We start from the raw sequence: 8412 nt of genomic DNA on the forward strand, positions 1-8412 counted from the left end.
CATTGTAGTTACACAATCATACATTTTACAAAATGTTCTCCCTGATATTTTCAGTACCCAACTGGCACCATATGTAGTTATTGCAGCATTATTATTACTATTAAATATATGTATTGATTCCAGAGAGAGAGAGGAAGGGAAAGAGAGAGAAACATCAGTTTGAGAGAAACATCAATTAGTTGCCTCCCATTTGCACCCCAAGAAGATACCAAACCCACAACCCAGTTATGCACCATGACTGGGAATTGAACCCATGACCCTTTAGGTTCCCAGGACAATATTCCAACCAACCGAGTTACACTGTCTGGGCTGCAATATTATTAATTACATTCCCTATGCTGTTCTTTACATTGCTATAACTATTTTGTAACCACCAAGTTTTATTTCCTCAACCCTTCACCTCTTTCTTTCAGTCTACCACCTCCTCCCCTCTGGCAACTACCAGCTGCCATCTGTGTCTGTGAGTGTCACAGGAGGTTTTAAAATCTAACATTCAAATGGTAGATTTTACACAACATACAAAAGCATGCTCTGTTGTCTTAGTCAGTTGAACTCTTGAATAAATTGTTGTGCCCTAGTTTGGGTCGACATTTTTGACTCTCATTCCTCAGGGATCACATTGTAGCAGTCAGTCTCCCCACTTTCCTCTTACTTCTCTCCACAAGGCAGCCAAAGTGATCTTTCAAAAAATGTAAATCACATCTTGAAACTTTTCTACCTAAAACTCCTTAAATTATTTATCTTGGCATAAAATTCAAATCCTTACCATGGTTTACAGGGTAGTGAATACTTTCACCTTCAAGGTCATCTTTTACTGTTACCTGAAAAGCCATCTTCCACCACAGAACCTTCGCACCTACTTGTCACTACCTGAAATGCTCATCTTTAACTATTGTTTTATAAATTAAGCTTACCAATATTTTTAACTACCTCAGTTACACACCTGATTATTGCTTAAAGATTTTTGTCTGTCTAGGAAAGTTTTTATTGCCTCTTTATTTCTTAAGTGTATTCTATTGATTATGCTATTACAGTTGTCCCAATTTTTTCCCTTTACTTCCCTCCACCTGGTACCCCCATTCCCTCCAGCAATCCTCCCCTTCTAGTTCATGCCCATAGGTCATGTATATTAGTTCTTTAGCTCCTCCATTTCCTATACTGTTCTTAACATCCCCCTGTCTATTTTGTACCTACCAGTTTGTACTTCTTAGTCTTTGCACATTTTCCCCTGTTCTTGCCTTTCTCCCTCCCAGCTGATGACCTTCCAAATGATCTCTACATCTATGATTCTGTCCTTGTTCTGGCTGTTTGCTTAGTTTGTTTATTTGTTGTTTTTTTTTTATATTCAGTTGAGGATAGTTGAATTTGTTGCCATTTTAAGGTTCATAGTTTTGATCTTCTTTTTCTTAAATCCTTTTAACATTTCACATAATAATGGCTTGGTGAAGATGAATTCCTTTAGGTCTACCTTGTCTGGGAAGCACTTTATCTGCCCTTCCATTCTAAATGACAATTTTGCTAGATAGAGTAATCTAGGTTGTAGGTCCTTGGCTTTTCATCACTTTGAACACTTCTCACCAGTCTCTTCTAGCCTGCAAATTCCTTTTGAGAAATCAGCTGATTGCCTTAAGGGAACTCCTTTGTAAGTAACTCTCTGCTTTTCTCTTGCTGCTTTTAAGATCCTCTCTTTGTCTTTAACCTTTGGAATTTTAATTATGATGTGTCTTTGTGTGGTCCTCTTTGGGTCCAACTTGTTTGGCACCCTCTTTGGTTTTCAATTTCTTGCTCTTCCTCTTCTCCTTGTGGCACCTCTATGATTCAAACATTGAACTGTTTGGAGACATCCAAGAGGCTCTTTATACTATCTTAATTTTTAAAAATATTTTTTCCTCTCTCTGCTCTTGTTGAATGATAATTCCTTCCTTATGTTCCAAAGCATTGATTTGAATCCTAGCTTCATCCCCTCCACTGTGGGTTCCCTGTAGATTTTTCTTTATTTCACCTGGTGTAACCTTCATTTCTTCCTAGGTCTTTTTTATTTGTTGCCACACTCAGTGAGTTCTTTGAGCATCCTGATCACCAGTGTTTTGGACTCTGCATCTTATAGGTTGATTATCTCCACTTCATTTACTTCTTTCCTGGGATTTTATTCTATTCCTTCATTTGAGTTCTCATTATATTTCTTTGTCTCCTTATTTTGGCATCCCTCCTCTGCTTGTGTATATTAGGTAGAGTTGCTTTGAGTTCCTGTTTTAGTAGCAGCCTATTGTACAAAAGGCACCCGTCTCAATGAATATGGCTTCTTTAAATCCTTGGTTGTCAGACTTCTGTATAGCTTGATTTTTTTTATGGTTCTGGGTGATAGTTGTTTTGAGGTTATTTGTAATTCTTTCTGTAGTTGCATGAGGAGGCGAAGTGTGTTTACCAAAGCCACCATTTTGACCAGCTGTTTATAAATATTTTCAAATGTTTGTCTCTGTCACTAGAATGTACACTACATGAGGACAGGAATTTTGTCCTTTTCATTCACTGGCATATCCCTAGCACCTAGTATAACATTTGAAACATAATAGGAACCTGGAAAATATTCATGTAATGAGTGGATTCTAGTTTAGAATTCTCAAAGCATTTTCACTGATGTGAAGGAAACTTTGCTGATTCCTCTATTAAAATTTTTTCTTTAGCTTATGAGTTCTTGCGAATCCTATTTGTCTTTCTGCCTCCACATTTATAATTAGAGATGGGCTGCCGGGTGTTGTTCTCTTCATAGCTGGGAATAATCCAATTTTAGGATTGATTATAAATATCACATATAGTCAGTTGGCTTCTCCAGGGTAACACCTTTGATCTGGACCAGTGAGGCCCAGCTCTGATCCTTACACTCACAGGGTATCGCCTGGCTCTCTCCTGACCTCACCTCTTCTATGAGGTCGGAAGTCCATGAGGCCAAAGGGATGTGTCACCCAGAACCTGAGTACTGTTTTCTTAATCACAGTTCACCACGCAAGATCTTGGAATGCTATTTTTCGCCAAGTCAGCTTCTAGTTCTCACAGGAGCACTTTTTTCAAGACCCAATCTAGCATGCATCATACCTCTTGGCCTGAGGAGTGGCTTTTAGCGTAGGTGTGGACAGAGTTTGAACCAGAAGCCTGGGGTGCCGACATGCCTCTGTGTAGGGCTAGAAAGACCAAGTGCTGGGATTGGGATGAGAAGTAAGCCTGGCCATCAGTAATCCCAGAATTGGTCAGACAGCCTTGGCTCCAGGGTAAAGATGCCCTTGCTTCAGGCTTTTACTCCAAGACTTTTGCAAGTCTGTTCTATAAACTTATTGAAGTTAGAATAAGAAAGAAGACTAGTCATAGAAAATTAACATAACAGAAAATGAAGAAAGTATATTATTAATAAGGTGTTCTTAAGAATTAAAATTAATCAGAGAAAGGCAAATTAAAAGCATGATGAAATATCACCTCACACCTGTCAGAGAAGCTATCATCAAAAAACAAGTGTTGGTGAGAATGTGGAGAAAAGGGGACCCTTCTGCATGTTGGTGGGTGCAGACTTGATGCAAAACAGTGTGGTGTTTCCTCAAAAAATTAAAAATAGAGGTATGATATGACCTAGCAATTCAACTTCTGGGAATTAATTCAAAGATATCCAAAGCATTAATTCAAAAAGATGTATGCACCCCTGTATTCATTGCAACTTTGTTTATAATAGCCTAAGTAGGGAAGCAACCTAAGTGTCCACTGATAGAAAAATGAATTAAGAATGTGTGGTATGTGTGTGTATGTATATATACATGTGTATATATACATATATATAGTTACTCAGCTATAAAAAGAATAAAATCTTACAATTTGCAATAACATAGATGGACCCTGAGAGTATTATGTTAAGTGATATAAGTCAGAGAGAGAAAATACTGTATGATTTCACTTACATATGGAATTTAAAGAGCAACATAAATAAACAAACAAAACGGAAACATACACATAGACACAGAGAACAAACTGAAGGTTGCCAGATGGGAGGAGGGATTGGAGGATGGGTGAAAAGGTGAAGATATTTAAAAGCTACAAAACAGTCATGTGTAAAATATAGTGCAGGGGCTACAGTTGATAATGTTGTAGTAATGCATGGTGCCAGGTGGGCACTAGAATTGTCAGAGGGGTACTTCATAAGTAATATGGTTGTCTAACCACTATGCTATACAAACAATATTGAATGTCAAATGTAAATAAAAAGCAAAATAAATTATATGTGAGATAAAATAAAACCAGGATAATGTCTTATTAAAAAAATTCTTGCCCTGGCTGGCGTAGCTCAGTGGATTGAGCATGGGCTGGGAACCAAAGTGTCCCAGGTTCGATTCCCGGCCAGGGTACATTCCTGGGTTGCAGGCCATAACCCCCAGCAACCACACATTGATGTTTCTCTCTCTCTCTCTCTCTCTCTCTCTCTCTCTCCTTCCCTTCCTCCCTTCCCTCTCTAAAAATAAATAAATAAAAATAAAATCTTTAAAAAAAAAATTCTTAACAAAAAAAGCCCTAATGTGAGAATTATATTTTCAGAAAAGTGACTTATTTATTATTTGTTTGGCCAGAGTGTGAAGATTTTTAGAATAGTTCAAGTTTATGTTTTATCTTTTCTTATGAGACATTTCTTGAGAAAGGAGAGTAAAGTTACTTCAAGTATTCTCATAACATTGAATATAAACTAGAAAGTGATTTTTTTAAATGCTTCATTCCAGTGTTCCCGAAGTTCTGCTCCGTTGTTCCGACTGCCTCTGTAGCTATAAAATGTCAAAGTCTGTGACTTGAAAGCAAAATACCGACAAGTTCTCACCATTCCTGCACCCACCTTAGTATTTCATGTCCGGAAAAGAGAACGGCTAGAGATAGGCGCTCCTGGCATAGCTCTCGCTGCTGCCGGAGGAGACATGAAAGCTGCCTTTTACTCTGGACGAAAAGAACAGCCATCTAGATTTATATCCACTTGCTCATTTAATCTAGTTTATGTCCACATGTACAATATTTGAAGAAGTGTGAAATGGATATCCTTCCAGAAAAATAAAATCATAGAACCACAGAAAACATATAAGTAAATTATTAATACATGTATGTGCATTTTTCAGAAGGCCTTAAAGTGATGAATCTTATGATTTGGTTATATAGATAATTGCTATCATCGTACAAAACTTTAAGTTGTCTGTCTAGAGATACAAATGTTAATTGTATTTCCTTTTAACAATTGGTTTTGACACTATACAATCGCCAGTTACAAGCCCTTAGAAGACAGAAATTCTTAGAGGCACATTTAAGATAATTCTTTAAAACCTGAGTAAAATAAGTACAGAAAGGATCAGAAAAGTGGAAGTGAATAAGAAAAATTAAGGAGGCTAAACAGAAATACAGCTGGATCTACTGATGAAAGGACAAAAGTAAATAATACAAATTATCATTACCATGTTGAAAGGATTTGAAGTATTAAAAGACTTCCTTTTCATATTGAAACAAAATTAAGCAAACACCTTTTTCCCTGTCCACAAATTTATAAGAATCTATAGCTTCTATATGACCTCAGCAGGTATGTAATCAGACCAAAAACATTTTGACAGTGAAGATATAGACTGGGCAAGCATAATATGGGTCACAGATGTTGTTAATGGGATATAAAAATATCAAAATTCTTGAAACACATTTCAAGCATATTCATCTGTGTCAAAGTTGCTGAAGTAAACTATACAAAATAATATCTTTACCCTGGTTGGTGCAGCTAAGTGGATTGACCGCGGGCCTGAGAGCCAAAAGGTTGCTGGTTCAATTCCCAGTCAGGGCAAATGCCTGGGCTGTGGGCCAGGTCCCCAGCAGGAAGTGCACGTGAAGGAACCACACATTGATGTTTCTCTCCCTCTCTTTCTCCCTCCCTTCCCCTCTGTCTATAAATAAAAATAAAATCTTTAATTTTTTTAAATAGTATCTTTGATTTATTACTTACCCATTTTGTTTCTTCTGGCTTGAGCCACTTGCTAATTGCAAATTATTCACATAATTTTCTTATGAGATATGATATTAACTGATTTATCTTCAACTAGTAAATCCAGAGTTCACACATGTGTAGTGAATTCTGTGTATAATGTGCACAAATATGTAAACATTAAAACCTTGAACTATTACATGGTAGGGTTCAGAGTGAGAAGAAATTGTAGTTTGAAGATTATCTTTGATAATTTCAAAAAAGCATTATATAGTCCAAAATTTTTTAAAGTGAGAAGTTACTTTTAGGTGTTTTATTGCTATTCTGGTATGGTCTCTCTGCTAAAAATTCAGGTGCTCCTATGACACAGATACAACACCATAGCCCAGAGTAGAAAAATGTACCAGAGATATCATCCCCAGGAAATGAGCAAGTATGGTTGGTATTATGCAGGGCATATTGAAATAAAGTACACCTTAAATTTTAGCATTATGTGAATCAGGCATAGAACTACAGAAATACTAGGAAAATGCAAAGTCTGAGTGCTTTCTGCAGAGAGAATACAATTCAGCACCTCCAGTAAAGACTGGCGTGGCATGCGTGTAAACTCAGAATGGGGACGGCTGACTAGCCTGTTTGGAGATACCAGCTTCTTAATGTGGATTGTCTGGAAGTGAATACCATAGTTACTCTATGTATTATTTGTGGCTTTTGAAAATCTAGCCAGACTGTTTGAAATCTATCACTCCTAATAAATTACACATAGATTTTGTAGTTTATATTTCATACTGTGAAATTATTAATTCTCATGTAATTATGGAGACTGTTTTATAAATCCTGAGAAAGATCTGTAAGTAAGTGTTTATAAAAAGTTATTTAAGTTGGGTCAACTCACACTAAAAATTGTAGTTAAGATTCAGATGCTCAGATTTAAAAACAACTAAAAAATCACTCCAGCTTAAAGGTGTTTAAATAAAATAAGATTTATTATTTTCTTGGTGGATTTCACATAATCCTTTAATGCATATGATGAAACAGGCTGTAGTCTATGGTTTTTGTACCTAAAATCATTCAAACTTTCCCAGGATGAAATTGCCTTTTTATTCTTAATGAAAGTACATCAAATGCAGAATCACAGAACAAGATAATGACAGAAATAACTTGTCCCTAGGTCTGCTCCTTGATCCTCTCTCCCAACCGTATCATTTTTCTGGAGGACAGAATTAAAAATTTTACATGATATCACTTTGGCTGACTGAAACTAAGAGCTAATTGCTGCACTTCCTAAAGTGCAATATAAATATTTCTTACTGAGCCTCTGGGATATCTCTGCTGATTAGGATTGTGGTTACCAGGCAAAATGCAAAAATCAGGCTTAAAACATTCCATTTCCTGTTCACAATGGCATTTAGACTGTCTGATGACTCATGTATGTGCCATCAGTTCTCCTTTTTATTGATAATGGGTCAGTAAGACCATATGCACTTTCAACTCTATAAATAGAAGATAACACTTTGGGACTGAAACACTGAATTTGAAAAAGTCTAGGCGTCAGTCATTCAAAGTGTGAGGAGGTGACCTTGTGGAAACACTTGCAAGTCACTGAATGCAATGGGTTCTCTCACACCACTTTGCCTCCACACAAACTTTCTGGAATACCTCTCCCCTTGTTCTAACCTGGCTAATTCCTGCTCATTTGTTAAAACAGCTTGACCATCACTTCTCCAGGTGTTCTTCCTTACCATTTTTCTGCCCAAGTCAACTAGTCTGATTTGGATATTTTTCCTTGTACTTCCATAAATTTTTAGGCTATTGTCTTTCATAAGATAATATCTTTCAATATTGCATTTACTTCTTAGTTTATCTATCTTACCACAGAATAACAACTACATCTTTTAACTCAATTATTAGTGCTGAATATAGTTCCTGGTAGATAATAATTACTCAGTGCAATTTTTGGTTGCCTAAAGAATTGAAGTTAGTAGAACAAACACTACAACATATGCAAAGATGTCAAAATACAGGGGATCAGACTATTGATAAAGCCTCTGATGTGTTAAAGGATGAAATGTTAATTACTGTCAGTGAAAATATCTTATTACTGATTACCTGGAACAGGTCATATTTTATAAATCTAATGAACATATAAGACTACAGAGAAGACCTTTATTAGATGACACTGAAAATTCTCTTTAACCAGTAAGATATCATTGACCTTAGGGTCAACTTAACTTAAAAAACTCTTAAAATGGAAAACTATGAATATGGTCTCAGAAACACTCGAACACTCCACCATCATCATCTCAGTTAGCATATACTGAGTGCCTATTCTGCAGCAGCCACCATTAAACATTTTATGTGAATAATTTTTATTTAATCATCACAGCAATCTTATGAAATAGGCATTGGTATTTTATACATGAGAAATCTGAGAC

Source organism: Phyllostomus discolor, chromosome 1, assembly GCF_004126475.2.
Source record: "Phyllostomus discolor isolate MPI-MPIP mPhyDis1 chromosome 1, mPhyDis1.pri.v3, whole genome shotgun sequence".
NCBI lineage: Eukaryota > Metazoa > Chordata > Mammalia > Chiroptera > Phyllostomidae > Phyllostomus > Phyllostomus discolor.